Source organism: Carettochelys insculpta, chromosome 16 (assembly GCF_033958435.1).
Source record: "Carettochelys insculpta isolate YL-2023 chromosome 16, ASM3395843v1, whole genome shotgun sequence".
Classification (NCBI taxonomy): domain Eukaryota; kingdom Metazoa; phylum Chordata; order Testudines; family Carettochelyidae; genus Carettochelys; species Carettochelys insculpta.
The window spans coordinates 976406-994690 of record NC_134152.1 but is presented as its reverse complement, the minus strand read 5'-3'; the positions used below and the strand labels follow the sequence as shown (position 1 = coordinate 994690).

Genomic DNA, 18285 nt, shown 5'->3' with positions numbered 1-18285 from the left:
TAGCTGCTGAGTGAGGGCAGCTGGTGGGCAGCTCAGTTACATGTCACTTCTGCTACCCACCCATTGACCCATGAACATAACTTCCACTCTCACTGTGCTCTTCCTGCTGTGCCAATTCATACCCCACCCAGCTCCACTGCTTCTCTATATTCCCCCACCTCCCATTCCCCGTGGGGTGCAACCCACTCCTGGCACTGTGTGGAGAACCAGCACTTGATCAGATCATTCAACTCACCAACAGCCTGGCTAGCAGGACCCTTCCTTCCCCCACTACCTCTGGGTGAGCTGGGAAAGATCAAGACTCTCTGGCTCAGGACACAGCCCCACACAGCACTGGGAAGGAAAAGCTCCTCTGCCTTCAGCTAAGCTTTGGAGTTGCAGGAATGAAGCTACTTCCACTCTGTTTATGCCCTAACCTTGCAGTTCCCCAGGCAGGGGTGCTTAGCATCCTTTTCACATGCTGCCCCTGCCCTTGGTCCTGTCCCCTGGCAGTGTGGGGCTGTTCTGCCCCCTAAGCACACTCCCCTGCTGAGCTTCTGTCTGGGTTATGTGGGTAGCCAGCAGCAGCTTGGAGGTGTTAGCTGCCTTTCTGCACTCCCCCAGCAGCAAGAGAGGATGCAGGGGAGGAAGCAAAGTGACCTCTGGAAAAACATGGTCCAGATCATCCCTGGCTCTCCACACATCCCCTATTCGGCTGAGAGTAACTCCCATCTATTCTGCAGAGTGCTGAACAGCTGCTGCTGGCTACATTCTGGTGTGAACCCCAACAGAAATCTGGGGAGAAGGCCTATGACCCTGCCTGCCCCCAACATGCTGCCCTGAGAAGATGCAGTCAGGTACCAAGAGAGGCAGGTCCATCGCGGGGGCCCAGCCAGGCATGAAGGGTAGATAGCAGTGGATAGGGAGGGTTGGTCATATCGCCCAGTCATCCCCATCCTCGTTGTGAGAGAGGTGTATAGGAATGCCTGCGTGTATCACTATTCCCCATGCAAGCCTTAAAGGTAAGGTAAATAAAATGACTCCAACTATGCAGTAGTTCCTTTTGAAAGGGATTTAGTCAACTTACGTTAATTTCAATGTTTGTACTGCACAGTTCTAATTGGCATTGAACTTGCTTGAATAAGAGTAATTTTACCAGGTGTCCTGTATTCAGCATAGCAAAATATGGTCACCCTGACCAGGCTTACTCAACTAAGATTAGAAGGAAGGCTTGTGCCTGCCACAACAAACAGAGAAAAACTGTGAACAGGTAGTGGTAGTAGTTTTTGTTTTTTAAAGCAGTTAACTAATAAGAATTCAAAAAGAAATAGGCAAAGTCTCCAGACAGAGACAGTGAATGTTACCAGTTTCCATCACCACTTGTTTTCCGATGAGGAGAGGAAAAAAGATAAGATCTTGAGTGGATTTAAAAATATAAGATGGAGGAGGGAAATATATATTGTTCTTTGTAGGAAAACAGACAGTTAATACTCTGCCTGGGAAACAGAATCACTAAATATGACATTTTTGTTGTTTTGAAAATTCATGGACTCTCCAGGGGATGGACAGAACATGCATGGAGTAAATTGCGTGGGAGCTATTCAAAAGTTTTGGCTCAGACAGATTTACACACCAACTTGCAGAACAGTAACAGCATTATCTGAATAATCAAGAGTGCAGGTCATCAATCATATTTAAAGCATGAAAAGTTGTATCCTGCTCTCATTTAAGACATGAAAGTAGGATCAGACTCAATCAGCAACATTTAACTCTGCTATAATTGCTACAGCTAAGCTAGTAACACACCTTCACTGTCAGCTTCTACAGTCAGCAGTTCACTTACCTGTGAGTAGTAGATCTGGAATGAATGTCAAACAGAACAGAAGTGCTTTGGGTCTGTTCATTTCTCAAGACAAATTAAACAGTAAATTGATTGCACCTCCCTGTCACAGAAACTAAAATGTGCACAGTCGTAAAATTGGTATCACGCCCTCTACCTCACAGGATTGTCTACAGCAGACCCTCAGCTTACATTCCTGGGAAACCACACATAAGTCAAATTTCATGCAAGTCGGGACTGGGTTGGGGAGGGGCTCTGCTGCCTGCAGGTCCCCCAGTCCTGGCTATGCTTGGCTCCCTGCTCCCATAAGTGGCATGGAGCCAGGAGCCAGGAACCAGGTGGCAGCCTGGCTCCCGGCTGCTGCTCTGGTCAGTTTCCTGAGTCCCAGGAGTGGCAGGGAGCCAGAAACCAAGCAACAGCCAGGCTTCTGGCTCCCCTCTGCTTGCTGGAGTCAGGAAACTGACTAGTGCTGCTGCTCTGATCAGGTTCCCAGCTCCTGCAACAGAGGGGAGCCGGGAGCCAGGCTGCTGCATGGTTCCCAGCTTCCCCACCATTCCTGGGAGCCAGGCTGCCACCTGGTTCCAGGCTCCCCACCAGTCCAGATTTCCACTCGTGTTAATGCAAGACTTGGCCTTTTCTAGGCTTTTTGAGAATTAAAGTAAGAAAACCAAGGAGTTATTTTTCTTGAAGAACAATGTATTTCTGTGCATTATTTTTTAAAACAAAAAATGCATACTTTTTTGAACGTGTTAATTGAGAGACTGTATAGCTGTCACCCACAAATGGGCATCTCCCGAGTTGTTAAAAATGCTGATACTTGATTTTTATAATATTCTGATTCTAAATGATGCTATTGAACTAGTTACAAAAATAAGGAGAATAATAGAAGTTTAGGGTAGGAAGAGATCTCAGGAGATCATTTAGTACAATCCCCTGCTCAAAGAATGACCAACCCCAACGAAATCTTCCCAGCCAGGGCTTTGTCAAGTCAGACCTTAAAAATATCTAAGGATGGAGATTTCACCACCTATCTAGGCAATACATTCCAGTGCTTCCCCACCCTCCTAGTCAGAAAGTTTTTCCTAATATCCAACCTAAGACCTTCTGTACTGCAATTTGAAACTACTGATCCTTGTTCTACCATCTGCCACCACTAAAAACAGCTCCACCCTCTTTGGAACCACCCTTCAGGTAGCTGAATGCTGCTGTCAAAGCCCCCTCATTCTTCACTTCTGCAGCTTATATAAGCCCAGTTCCCACAGCCTCTCCGAAATCATGTGTCCCAGCCCCCTAATCATTTTTGGACACTATTTGTCTTCTTCCTTTCTGTAGTGGAGGGCCCCAAATTGCATGCAATACTCCAGATGAGGCTTCACCCATGCTGAAAAAAGGGAAATAATCATTTCCCTCAATCTTCTGGCAACGCTCCTGCTAATGCAGGCCAATAAGCTGTTAGCCTTCTTCGCAACAAGGGCACATTGTTGACTTGTACCCAGCTTCTTGTCCACTGAAATCCCCAGGCCCCTTTCTGCAGAACTGCCACTTAGCCAATTGGTCCCCATCCTGTGGCAGTTCTTGAAGTTCTTCTGTTCTAAGTGAAAGCCTCTGCATTTGTCCTTGTTTAACCTCAGAAGATTTCTTTTGGCTCAACCATTTTCCATTTGTCTAGGCAATTCTGGAAATTATACCTACCAATAAGTGTATCTTCCTCTCCCCTGTCCCCACCTTAGTGTCATCCATGAACTTGCTGAGGGTACAATCCATCCCATTATCCAGATAATTAATATGCCTATCTGTATTTACATCACTGGAGTCACTGCACTGCATCAGGATAACAAGCTAGGCTATACCTCCAAAAAAGTAAGTTTATTAAATTGCTTTTTAATAAACATGGTTTTTCTCATATTTGGGGTTATTCTCCTTGTAAAACCTTTGAGAATGAGTATTTACATATGCCGACAACTTCTATTTAAATACTGTAGTATGTAACTAATAGCCAAGCAACTAAACTACTACAAGGCTGTCCAAATCAAACAGGGGAATCTGTACAATAATATGTATGTTCACAACACAAGAACATGTCAAATTCTTCCAAATTTATTTCATAGTGAATACAAGTGTAGGGCTTGTGCCTGCTCTGTTTACATTAAATGAGAAAACTCCCTTTGACTCTAACTGGCACAACAAAGCTAGTTTCTCAGTTATAAGTGCAGCCAGGCCTGAATGATTCCCTGGTGATGTCTTCAGACACCAATTCACTATGTCAGATCTTGTATTTACTTATATTAAAAATAAATCAAAAGAAATTCAAACAAAAATGATTAAAGTCTTGCCTAAAGTGGGAAGGTAAGCATTCTGTTCAGCATTTCTATAATACTTTGTGTTTGAACTGCTTTAAAAACATTAATTCATCTTGCCACTGCCCCAGTGAGGTAAGCAAGCGTGGGGAAAGAGAATGCACAAGGCCACACACTGAATCAACGGCAAAGCTGTGACTACAAGCCTTACTGACCAACTTCTTATCTGTACGTAATCCACTAGACCGCGCTGCCTCTCGACAAGTCCAAAGTGAAAAGTGAAGTCCATCCCCGTAATTACCCCGACAATCTAGAAGCTTTTACTTTGGGAAATAGTGTGTACAGAAGGACTTTTCAACCTATCAGAGAAAGCTGTAAGACAATCCAATAGCTGGAAGTGGAAGTAAGACAAATTCAGACAAGACTTACAGCATACATTTTTAACAGTCAGGATAATTATTCATTGAAACCATTTACCAAGCACCATGGAAGAAACTCCATTGCCAGCTATTTTGAAATCAAGACTGGACGTTCATCTAAAGCTCTACTCTAGGGGCTTGTCTACACTATCACCTTCCTTTGAAGGAAGGATGGTAATTAGGTTGTTGGGAATTTATTAATGAAGTGCTGCCATGCATAGGCAGCACTTCATTAAGCAAATTCCCCTTCGTGGCAGCTTCGAAGTTCTAAACTTTGAAGTGACAGCTTGTGTCTAGCCGTGGCTCATGGCTAGTCAGGAGTAAAGGGACTTTGAAGTTGCCACGGCATTTCAAAGTACCAGCGGGTGAGCTGTGGCTAGACGTGTGCCAGTGCTTTGAAGTTTAAAACTTCGAAGTTGCTGCGGGGAGGGAATTTGCTTAATGAAGGTGTGCCTATCCACAGCAGCCCTTCATTAGTAAACTCCCAACACCCTAATTACCATCCTTCCCTTGAAGGAAGGTGGTAATGTAGACAAGCCCTAGGAGGTCTTTTGGGAAAGTTCTATTGTCTGTGTTATACAGGAGTCAGACTAGAGGCCTTGAATTCTATGGAAATTCAACAGACTACTGTTCTGCTAATGTCAGCCATTACTTCGGAGTAACCAATACACCTTGCTTTGCACATCCAGTGATTTACAGCGGCAGCATAAAATACATGCTTAACAGTTTAGTAGTATAGCAGTAATTCTCTGGGTTAGTATGTGCAACACAAAAACAATTATTATTGGTCCCCAGGTCAAGGCAGGGCACCATTACCATCAGACTTTATTGGGTAAGGAACACCATCAAAGCATCACATCACATAATTGCTGAGAATTACTGAGGGGAGCTCTAGAAAACTCTGAGGCAGATTAGACAGAGTAGAATCTCAGGGTTACGAACATCAGAGTTATGAACTGACTGGTCAGCCACACACTTCATTTGAAACCATAGCTATGCAATCTTAACTGAACTCTTTGTTATTGGCTCAGGTTGCAAGCACTGGACTAGGTTTACCAATTTAAACACTAATCTAGACAAGATTCAGCACTGGTGCAAGGGTGTAGCCAAAATACTGATCCTTTCACTACTACTGACAATTCAGATGGCAGTTCCCACCTTCAAGCCATTTTACAAGCAATTACTTAATCTTCACGACATTCCCATGACCAAAGAGTTAACTGACTTGTCAGAGGTCACACAGATGTAGCACCAGAGCAGGGATTAGACCTCAAAAGATTCTTCCTGCCAGTCCTGTATCCAAGTCACTAAAATTCAATGAAGGAGGCACATTTTATGGAAGCAATGTGCTCAACCACAGGTTGGATGGTGCGGCGAGTGCCTTGCTTGCTCCACAGTTATCAGCGTGGTCATTTAATGGTAGACAGGACATTGGATGTTGCAGTGATGATGGCCATAAAATAGGCAGATAGGTTAAAAAAAATCTCAGAGCAGGCAGCCATGGTAGTCCATAATCTTAAAAAAAACAAAACAAAACAGGTGTGTTGTGAACAAGACACGAGAAGTCATTCTCCTGCTCTACTCTGCACTGGTTAGGCCTCAGCTGGAGTATTGTGTCCAGTTCTGGGCACCGCAGTTCAGGAAGGATGTGGAGAAATTGGAGAGGGTCCAGAGGAGAGCAACGAGAATGATCAAAGGTCTAGAGAACATGACCTATGAAGAAAGGCTGAAAGAATTGGGCTTGTTTAGTTTGGAAAAGAGAAGATTGAGGGGGGACATGATAGCAGTTTTCAGGTATTTAAAAGGGTGTCATAAGGCAGAAGGAGGGAACTTGTTCTTCCTTGCCTCTGAGGATAGAGCAAGAGGCAATGGACTGAAATTGCAGCAGGGGAGGTTCAGGTTGGACATTAGGAAAAAGTTCCTAACTGTCAGGGTGATCAAACACTGGAATGAATTGCCAAGGGAGGTGGCAGAATCTCCATCACTGGAGCTATTTAAGAAGAGGTTAGATAGATGGCTTTCAGGGATGGTCTAGAAAGTGCTTGGTCCTGCCATGAGGGCAGGGGGCTGGACTCGATGGCCTCTCAAGGTCCCTTCCAGTCCTACTCTTCTATTCTATTCTAAAAAACAAATAACAAAACAAGCAGTCATGTGGCACCTGAGAGACTAAAAATGTAGTAGGTCATTAGCTTCTGTGGGTAAAACCCACATCATCAGATGGGTGGAAATAACAGAATCCAGAGCATATGTAGCAGAAAAATAAGAGGAAAAGGACATTATCTGTCTTTAGCAGGACCAGTTACTGAAGCAAATTAAGCTGGCTGTGTCTTAGTCATGGCATGTGATACAGAAGTGTGAACATTAAAGGCTGGGAAATTGCCCTTATAATGCAATATAATTTTTAATCGCTAAGGTGCCACAGGACTGCTTGTTGTTCAGAAAGGTAAGCGACATTCAACCTCTTCCTACCCAAAGAACGTTAGGAACATTATGGAGCTTCAAGAAAAGGGAGGGATGTAGAACAGTATAAACTATGTATGATTCCTCAGAGCTCCAGAAGACACAGAAAACTCCAATGGGGAAGCTTTATCTCAAATACAGATTCACATATCAAAAAAGCATTTTTTATTGCATTTCTTACAGTCAAGTAAGAATGATAGGAATGATATCCAATGATGGGAAGTGAGCCACTATTGTGAGTGGCTGTGAGACATTCACAAGTGCTAAACATAAACACCTCTGCAGCTGCAGTGTATGACTTACACAGGCACATTTTCACCAGGAAATATGAAGATGATGTCAGGGCATAGCTTGGTGTGGGAATAAGCAACTGAAATTTGTTTGTAGAGACAATAATTCAGACACAGTCAGTGTCTATGACACACATCTCTGATGTTTGGGCAGTAGCCCAGGCACATATTAGCAGGTGAAGACCATTTTAGACATCTAGTGCTTGCTCTGCATATCATTTGCATGCAGGCTGAGAGAGGAGGACCACGGTACTTTGTGAAGTTAATACATACCATAAGATTTAAAGAAGTGAGGACCTTTACATTTATAAGGCTCTCTGAACACTGACTGGGATATTGTCCTTAGACATTATGAGTTCATACAACAGACAGTATTGGCGGGTCAAGGCGTAGATCAAAGTTCTGAGATATTAAGCATATCTAAATTAAAGGGAATTGTTAATGCGATATCAGGGAGCCAATCATTCAAACCCTTGAACATACAAGTAGTCTTAATCATGCAAGTTATACCACTGAGGCCAGTACGACTCATGTGAGTAAGGGTTTGTGAAAGTAGAAACTATAAAAGTCAATATTCATAATGTGAACTCAAGATACCTAACAGTATAATATGTATTTACAAGTGCTATGCAGCAACTTATCATTACAATGGACTCTAAAAAGAGATTTTCCTGGATTTTGTGGATTTAAATTCTCAGTTTAAGGATGGGTAAGGTGACCATTCATCCTGTTTTAGCCAGGACTGTGCTTTTTTCAGCTCACTGGAGAGCATCCTGACTTTTTTAAAAAACAAGCTAATTGTCCCGTATGTTGCAAAGCGGGGACCTGAATTTTAAAGAGAGAGCTTTAAGCAGTAGGGGCTGTCTGCTTAAAGAGCTGGCTGGAGAGGTGGGTGGGGTCTTTAAACAAACCGTTTAAACAGGCTGTTGCCAGCAGCCCCTGGGGTGATGGGTGCAGAGGCGACTGAGGAGGGGCAAGGTTGTCAAAAGTCAGAGTCAGGCTGCTGCACTCTTTGCACACACTGCCTGAGAAAGACAGAAGAGGCTGTGTCTGATGGTTGCCCCCACCCACCCACCCGCACTGCTGGTAGATAATAGGATTAGGATAGGAAGGGCAGGGGCAGCCACTTGGGCAAAGGGGTGACGGCTGCTGGGTAGCTGCACTTAGCTTGGTACCCACAGGCATCACAAAACAGGCAAGTCTCTGGAGTAAAGGGCATCTTGACCCAGGCCAGGGGTTAGACGGCAGATCATGGGTTTGGAGGAATCCCATGAAGGGTGAGGGACAGGACTCAGAAGCAGAGACAGGAAGAAGGGCACAAGGAAGGTGAATCATGGAGGAAGGCTGGATTAACTCTTTTGGAGGCCAGGGCTCTTAGATTTTGTGGGGCCCCTGGGATTGGAGTGAGCACAAAAATCATGGTTTCAGAACATGGGAGGGAGCTGGGCCAGAAGGATGGATTACGAGATGTATTGAGGCTGCTCCAGCAGGAGTGCATGCTCTGGGGTAGAGCCTGTGATGAAGGGTTTGGGGTGCAGCAGGAGGGGGCTCCAGGCTAGGGCCCAGGGCTTTGGAGTGTGGGAGGGGGCTCAGCTTAGCCCCCTGATGGATGGAAGGCTAAGGAGCAAACGCCCAGGACTCCAGGCCATTTTAAATGGCCTGGGAACTCCCCAACTCAAATTACTCAGGCAGGAGTGGCAGGTGCAACCCCCACCACCCTCTGCTCCATTCTTCCTGCCTGTGCCTTTCCTCAAAGACCAGAGTTATTGCCCTTCCCCGCACACCCTTCAAAAGGAAGTGGAAAAAGGTGTGGTGATGGGAGAACTAGGGTGAGGATAGGGAGTTTGGCTGCTCCACTTTGCATAGGTGTTAATGGTTTAGAAGGAAAAGAATTCTTTTTACAACATAATCCTTTAGGAGTTTTGTAGCTATTGGAAACTGATGAATAATTTTTTAAAAAATATTCTGTGTTACGTTACTAATTGATGCATGGTTAAAACTGAAAGAACTTTAACACAGATCCTGTTTATCTGACTTTTCAATAAGAGCGGGATTTCCAGACAAGTGATTTCCATCAAGTATTAGCATTTGTTTGGGCAGGGGTATTTGAATTAGTAGTCTGCAGCCCTTATCTTAACCAGGCCTTGTCCAGGGGAAGGGGATAATAAACAGGCACCATGTGGCTTGGGCATCTCTGAAGTGGAGAGGGACACCTGGGACTAGGGGTTAGATGGAAGGTCAAGTCACTGTTTGGGTGAGAGAAACCTATGATGGGAGATTTCAGTGGGAGATTGCGGGAGGCAGCATCAGGGCAAGGGGTGAGGATTTCCAAAGCTTTCAGTGCTGTACCTCCCGTGGGGGCTTATAAATTACAATCTCTGAAAACCCTGTTTACAGAGTGGGGTATTAGAATGTACATCTGTTGTATACAGACTGGTGGCAGGTTGGAAGGTTTGCCAATGGGCTTGGCCTAGTGTGTCTGCATATTAGAAGGTATGCTATACTGTATTGAACAGAGTGAGGTACTGAAAGGCACCCAGTATTGAATAATATATTGTTTTGCTTTGAAATCTAGGGGTATAATTTATCTGTTGTAAATACACTGACTCCAGTGAAATTAAATGGGGGAATGAGGGAGAGGAACTGGCCTAGTAGGTTTTATTCTCTTTTTATACTGCTGGAAAAATATTGAATGACTTACATTAGCTACGTCTACACGTGAAGCCTACATCGAAGCAGCTTATTTCGATGTAGCAACATCGAAATAGGCTATTTCGATGAATAACGTCTACACGTCCTCCAGGGCTGGCAACGTTGATGTTCAACATCGACATTGCGCAGCACCACATCGAAATAGGCGCTGTGAGGGAACGTCTACATGCCAAAGTAGCACACATCGAAATAAGGGTGCCAGGCACAGCTGCAGACAGGGTCACAGGGCAGACTCAACAGCACGCCGCTCCCTTAAAGGGCCCCTCCCAGACACACTTGCACTAAACAACACAAGATCCACAGAGCCGACAACTGGTTGCAGACCCTGTGCATGCAGCATGGATCCCCAGCTGCCGCAGCAGCAGCCAGAAGCCCTGGGCTAAGGGCTGCTGCCCACGGTGACCACAGAGCCCTGCAGGGGCTGGAGAGAGCGTCTCTCAACCCCTCAGCTGATGGCCACCATGGCGGACCCCGCAATTTCAATGTTGTGGGACGCGGATCGTCTACACGTGCCCTACTTCGACGTTCAACTTCGAAGTAGGGCGTTATTCCCATCCACTCATGGGGTTAGCGGCTTCGACGTCTCACCGCCTAACGTCGATGTTAACATCGAAATAGCGCCCAACACGTGTAGCCGTGACAGGCGCTATTTCGAAGTTAGTGCCGCTACTTCGAAGTAGCGTGCACGTGTAGACATGGCTATTGTTCCAGAACCTAGCCCCAGGACTCATCCCCACTCCCAGCTTCCTGTCCTGAGTCCTGCTCCCATCTCTGTCACCTGCCCTCCTGCACACACCCAACCCTGATTTCCAGCAGCTCACTCACATACCCCAGCCCTCCCACATATACACCCAGATCCCTGCTCTGGTTCCTGCACCTCTCTCACACATTACCAGCCCACACTCTGGAGGACAGCAAGATGAGGACAAGGCAGGGACTTCTATAAAGCAATAACCACTTAACTGTAGGTATATATTTTTTATTTTTTACCTATTTTTGTAATAAGGCAGTATATGTCTTAAATGGATGCTCAGTCAACTTACTGTTAATTTCAATGTTTTTACTGCATAGTTCTGATGGATTGTCATTGAACGTGCTCAACTCCAAGCAATTTTACTAGGTTTCCCACGTTTCACATAGAGAAATATGGTCACCCTAAGAATGGGATTTCTCAACGATATTACGTAATTTAGAAGCCTCAGAAAATTCCACCCTAAGTGGATTTTAAAAAAAAAAATACAGAGCATCCTATAAATGTTTAATACATACAAAGGTATCCCCATTTAATCTGTTTATACAGTAACCTAGGCATTAGCAAAAGATATGCAAGAACAACAAGTTTACAGGCCAAACATGCTCACTGTATAAATGAACATTTTCAGAGCTCAACTCTCAGCAGCAAATGACACATACTTCTCGGTGTAGAAATCAGTTTGCCCATCCCTTCATTCCAAAAAAAGACTGCCAGTTATATTAAATCTCACACTGCTTCCCTGGTAGGAATGTTGTAAATTTACTAAATTAAATACATAAAGTGTAAAATTTTGATCCCATTGAAGTCAGTGGCAAAATGCCAGTTGACTTTAATAGGGTCAAGTTTTGGCCTTTTTTTAACTGAACATTGCATTAATGTAGTTGTATAGATCTGTCTTGTTTTCCTATTTCTTCAAAATGGAAAAAAAAAACAGAAGAAAAAAGATAGAGTTTTTTTTTTATTGCGTACAACATCTATTTTACCATCACACCATCTACCACACAACATGGAGCTATCTAAACATCAAAATAACAAAAACAAAAACTAATCTTGTACGCATAGCTCACAAGAAGGTTTTAAATACAAGAATTCATTTGTGTTTAGATCACTCCAGTACAGCTCTTTCAAAGCTTCACCTACTGATTCTTTAGCTGTAACTTCTGCAACTCCAATTCGTTATCCCAGGTTACACTTCCACATAGCCAATCAATTTTCGTGCTTCACAATTAGCTTTAAAATATCAAAAATCAATGCCCACTTAATAAGCAGAAAAACTAAAGGAGAGTTTATGTGCTAGAAAAGGGAGACAAGCATCAGTTAACACTGTATGCGTGTCCCCGTCCGAAACATCAACAGATATCCTAGGATCTAACGCAGCAATGAGCAACCACAAACCGTGAGTGCACTGCATGAGTGGCTCTCCGTCACTTCATTAGGTCTAAGCAACCCATAGCCCTCTGGGGCTCCACCTGCAGCTCTGAAATAGCTCTGCACTCTGTCCCAGCTCCTCTGCCTACCTCCCAGCTGTTTGCCCCAGTTCCAGCTCTGGAAGGGAGTGGGAGCAGCAAAGACAAGTGCACATCAGGCAATTAGTGGTGCTCCTAAAGTGCTGAGATGGGCGTGGGGAGTGGGGGAAGCAAGAAAATGCAGGCCTCCAGTATCCCAGTGCACCAGAGGTGCATGAGGCAACGGCCAGCCAGCCAGCTGCATATGAAGCCCCAGCGGAGCACATGTTGCCCACCACCGATCTATTTGTCATTTATTACAGATGTTCCAACTTCTGCCCCAAATGAGGCAACATGCTCTGGTACTACACAACCTTGATTTGTTCCCAAAGCAATTGCCTAGCATGTGCATTGAATGAGGCATGCGAGCCCTATGGAAGTAGTAGTATGTGATCACAATGAAAGATTGTATTAGATCACATATGAACATGGGAAGCATTATCTAACTTTGGAGTATTTGACATTGCTACTTTGATTCTACAAAAGAACACTGCAGAAACACAGAACTAGAAGTTCATTTCCCTACACTTGCAACAGGACCAAGCACCATCTAGACCATCTCTAACAAGTCTTTGTCTAACCTGCTCTTAAAAATCTCCAATGATGGGGATTCCACAACTGTTCTAGGCAATTTATTCCACTGCTCAACCACCCGGACGCTGCATCTACACTTGCATGCTACTTTTGAAAGAGGCATGCAAATGAAGAAAATTTAAAATGCTAATGAGGCTCATATTTACATATTGGGTGCCTTATTTGCATATTCTTTCAAAAGAAGAAAAGCAGTGTAGATACAGCTCTTTTGAAAGTAAACCCCATATTCAAAAGAACCCTTTTTCCCTTTTTTTTTTAATGGGAAGAGGGGTTCTTTCGAAGATGGGGTTTACTTTCAAAAGAGCCATATCTACACAGCTTTTCTTCTTTTGAAAGAATATGCGAATGAGATGCCAGATATGTAAATCTGCACCTCATTTGCATGCCTCTTTCGAAAGAGGAATGCAAGTGTTGATGCAGCCTGACAGTTCGGAAGTTTTTCCTAACGTTGAATCTAATCCTCTCTAGCTGCAATTTAAGCCCATTAGTTCTTATTCTATCAGAGCTTAACAAGAATTTTTTTCCTCCTACTTGCAACACTTAAACGGTTATGTCCCTTCTCAGTCTTCTATTTTCCAGGCTAAACAAAGCCAATTCTTTCACTCTTCCCTGATAGGTAAGATGTTTTCTAGACCTTTAATCATTTATGTTGCTCTTCTTGGGATCCGTTCCAATTTGTCCACATCTTTCTTTGAAATGTGGCACCCAGAACTGGACACACTACTCCAGATGACATCTAATCATCACGGAGCACAGCAGAAGAATTACTTCTCTTTTCTTACTTACAATGCTCCTCCTTATATATCTCCCTGTCTCTCCCCCCAGTTACTGTTGACGTCTATTTAGCTTGTGGTTCACTATAACCCCTAAATCCTCTTCTGCAGTACTCCTTCCTAAGCAGACATTTCCCATTTTGTATGTGTGCAACTGTTTGTTTCTTCCTAAGTGGAGTACTTTGCATTTGTCCTTGTTGAACTTCATCCTATTTACCTCAGACCATTTCTCCAGTCATTTTGAATGATAATCGTATCCTCAAAATCCAGCAAGGCTGTCAGCTCCCCTGTCCTCTCCAGCTTGGTATCATGAGTGACCAGGGGACCGAAGCAGACAGAGGGCTTCAGACATGGGAGTTTTAAAAGGGAGAGAAAGATCCTGTCACTGAAGAGGCTGCCTGGTGAGCGAAGTAGCATTTGGAGAGTTTGCCTGACTCTTCAAATTTTGAATTCTGATTGCAGGTGATTTCAGTTTCAGTTACTGTGGCAGCTGGGATTGTGTGCCTGGGAGGGTTGGAACCTCTTCTGATCCCTTGTTCCCTTGATTGCCTTTGATCAGCCTCAGGATCAGCCTTTCCCAGTGTGATTAATGAGGAGGAGGCCTGACCAAGGCCTGCAGGCTTTATAAAGCCAGAGTCAGAGTGACTAGGGGAGCGAAGCAGACAGGGGAGTTCTAAGAGGGAGTGTGACAGAGGGGTTCCACTATGGTTAGGAAGACATGCTACACCTGTGCCAGCACTGCTCCTGTCTCCTCCACCTCCGTCTTTAAGTCAGATTGACCTCCTGAGCAGGGATGCCTCTACCCAGATCCTGGTGTGGTTTTGCAGGGACTGACTGTGATATCTATAAAAATGGGGGGGGGACCCAGGAAACTACAGACCAGTCATTTTAGCTTCTGTGCTGGGAAAGATAATGGATCAAATTAAGGAATTCATCTGCAAACATCTAGAAGAAAATAAGGTAACAGCCAGCATGGATTTATAAAGAACAAATCATGTCAGACCAGTCTGATAGCTTTATATTTTTTTTTGACAGGATAACAAGTCTTGTGGATAAGGGAGAAGTAGTGGGTGCGGTATACCTAGACTTTAGCAAGGCATTTGACACAGTCTCACATGATCTTCTTATCAATAAACTAAGCAAATGCAACTTAGATGGGGCTGCTATAAAGGGGGTGCATAACTGGTTCTCAGAGTAGTTATTAATGATTCGCAGTCATGCTGCAAGGGCATAACAAGTGGAGTTCTGAAGGATCTGTTTTGGACCTGGTGCTATTCAATTTCTTTATCAACGATTTAGATATTGGCATAGAGAGTACACTTATTAAGTTTTCAGATGACGCCAAGCTGGGAGGGGTTGCAGCTGCTTTGAATGATAGGGTCATAATTCAAAATGATCTGGACAAACTAGAGAAATGGTCTGAGGTAAACAAGGATAAATGCAAAATACTCCACTTAGGAAGAAACAAATTAGCTTCATACATATAGAATGGAAAGCAATTGTCTAGAAGGAGCACTGCGGAAAGAGATTTAGGAGTCATAGTGGACCACAAGCTAAATATGAGTCAAAAGTTTGATGCTGTTGCAAAAAAAGGCAAACATGATTCTGGGATGCATTAACAGGAGTGTTGAGAGCAAGACACGAGAAATCATTTTTCTGCTCTACTCAGCACTCATTAGGTCTCAGCTGGAGTACTGTGTCCAGTTCTGGGCACCCCATTTCAAGAAAGATGTGGAGAAACTGGAGAAGGTTCAGAGAAGAGCAACAAGAACGATTAGACGTCTAGAGAACATGAGCTATGAGGGAAGACTGAAAGAACTGAGATTGTTTAGTTTAGAAAAGAGAACACTGAGTGGGGACATGATAGTGGTTTTCAAGTACCTAAGAGAAGGTTACAAGGAGGAGGGAGGAAAATTGTTCTCCTTGGCATCTGAGGATAGGACAAGGAGCAACGGGCTTAAACCGCAACCAGGGAGGTTTAGGCTGGACATTAGGAAAAAGTTCCTAACTATCAGGGTGGTTAAACATTGGATTAAGTTACCTAGGGAGGCTGTGGAATCTCCATTGCTGGAGATATTTATGAACAGGTTAGACAGACACCTATCGGAGACAGTGTAGATGGTATTTGCACCCGCTGAGAGGGCAGGGAATTGGAGTCGATGACCAGTTGAGGTCCCTTCCAGTTCTAGTGTTCTATGATCTGCAAACTGTACCCTCTATGCCATTAGCGATCAAAATATTGAACAGAGCCAGACCCAGAACTGTTCCTTGCAGAACCCCACTACACACTCCCATCCAGCAGGATTGTGTACTATTTATAACTACTGTCTGGGAATGGGTCTCCAATTGGCTGTGCACTCATCTTATAGTAGCTCCCTATAGCTCCCATTTATTAAAAATCCCAACAAATTCCATTGTGTGGAACTATATGGACCCTGAATTTGTGTCACCAGCAGGGCGTGGACTTTCAGACCCACAGCAAAGACCTTTACCACTTGAATGAAGTAAATGGCTGCAATAGTAGCACTGTCATTCTCTATGTGGACCAGTCACTAGAGGAAGGCTGAGACACTTTGCTGGTAGGTTTTGCAGGTACTCACAGACAGAGGCTGAATATTTCAGGGATTCAATTCCAGATTCTACAGGAGAGTTCTTCTCTAATGGACTAAAGACCTTTCTTTCGTTACACCTATAGCCTGCCTCTGTCTGCCTCTACTTCCATCCATTTCAGAAAGGGAAACTGCATAACAATGAAGAAGTTATTTAAAACAAAAATTAAGAGGTACAGTGCCAAAAAAGTGAAAACCATGCAAGCTGCATGGAAACTTTTTCAAGGCACCATAATATAGACTCAGCTTAAATATATAACTCCAAATTAAAAAAAAACAACATAGTATGAGGACCAGAAAAGTGCCAGCATGGCTAAACAAAGAAACAAAGAGAGGCAAAAAGGCATCTTTTAAAAAGTAAAAGTTGAATCCTGTTGAAAAAAATGGAAAGGAACATAGACTTTGGGAAGTGTAAAAATATAATCAAGACCAAAAAAAAATTTGAAGAACAGTTACTCAAAGAGGAACAGGTTTCTCTTTTATCTGCATCAGAAGGAGAAAACTGCCGAACAACCAATGGTGTCCCTAGACAATCAAAATGACAAAGGAACTTTCATGGAAGAGAAGACCAATGAGAAGAAACTAAATTAATTGTTTGCATCCATCTTCCAGCTGTGGATATGAGGGAGAGTCCCAAACCTGACCCATTCTTTTTAGGTGACAAATCTAAGGAACTTTCTCAGGTCAAGTTGTCAGACCAACTTTTGGAACAAATTGATAATAAGCCACCAGGACTAGAAGGTATTCACCCAAGAGTTCTGAAAGAACTCAAACGTGAAATAGCAGAATTACTGTGGTACGTAATTTATCATTTAAATCAGCTTCTGTAATAGACAACTGGAAGATAGCTAATGTGATAGCAATTTGCCAAGGGAGATTGAGAGGTCAGTCCCCTGCCCTCGTGACAGGACCAGACACTTTCTAGATCATCCTTGATATATGTTTATTTAACCTGCTCTTAAACATCATCAATGGTGGCGACTCCACAAAGTCCCTTCCAGTTCTAGTGTTCTGTGATTCCATTAAGTTTTTCAAAAGACTCCAGAGGTGATCCTGACAATTACAAACTAGCAAACCTAACTTCAGTACCAGGCAAGCTAGTTGAAAGTATAGTAAAGAATAAAATTTTTTATACACGTAGATGAGCAATACTTGATGGAGAACAGTCAACATGGTTTTCATAAACGGAAATCATGCTTCACCAATCTAACAGAATTCTTTGTGGGAGGTCAGCAAGCACATGGACAAAGGGGAACAAGTAGATATAGTATACGTAGATTTTCATAAAGCCATTGACAAGACTTCTTACCAATGGCTCTTAAACAATGTAAGCTGTCATGGGATAAGATGGAAGGTATATTCACAGAACAGTAACTGGTTAAAAACTAGGAGGGGGAAAAAAGGTCAAAAACATGGTCAGTTTTCAGACTGGAGAGGGGTACAGTGACAGTTAGTCCTCAATAAAAGCCTATTACTATATGGATAATAGATAGATATAGATCTCCCACCCCAGAAGTGGATTTCACAAGACCCAATGATGCATGCCCACATATCCAAGGAGGACAGGAAGTTTTAACATGTCAGTTACTGGAGTTTGCTCTTTGCTAGCTTTGTCACACAATCAATTCTTCAATAAGTTATAAAAGCTGGGCTTACACTTTCTGCTAAATATTCTTTCACCAAAAGTGAATACATGGGCAGTGTCTTTAAAAAAAATTAAAGCCTTGAAGTCAGCAGGTATTTCATCTTCTCTTTAGAGATTTTTAATTTTGCTAAGGCCTCATTTTTGAAGCTTAGAATCAGAGCATTAAAGTTACTGTTCTGACCATGATAAGTCTATGTAGAAAACAAAACAAAAATACAAACGGAAAAAAAGGCAGCACAATCGGATTTTTAAATCAGATCATTCTGCCTCATTATTTCAGAACAGTGCAAAATTACAGTCTAAGAAGACTAACCTATGTTTGCAGAGCACACACATCTCTTGGGATGTCATGTGACATAATCAAACAAAACTGCTGCTTAAAAATAGCAAAATCTAATCAACATTTCT

General features: G+C 43.3%; 2 protein-coding genes across 8 annotated transcripts in view; one reads left to right on the top strand and one right to left on the bottom strand.

The window, feature by feature from the left end:
- IFT140 (intraflagellar transport 140) overlaps positions 1-18285 on the bottom strand; it is a 193459-nt gene that overhangs the window by 51112 nt on the left and 124062 nt on the right. The gene's annotated exons all lie outside the window — the stretch shown is intronic.
- The window catches only part of TMEM204 (transmembrane protein 204), a 52993-nt gene that overhangs the window by 2066 nt on the left and 32642 nt on the right, over positions 1-18285 (top strand). The gene's annotated exons all lie outside the window — the stretch shown is intronic.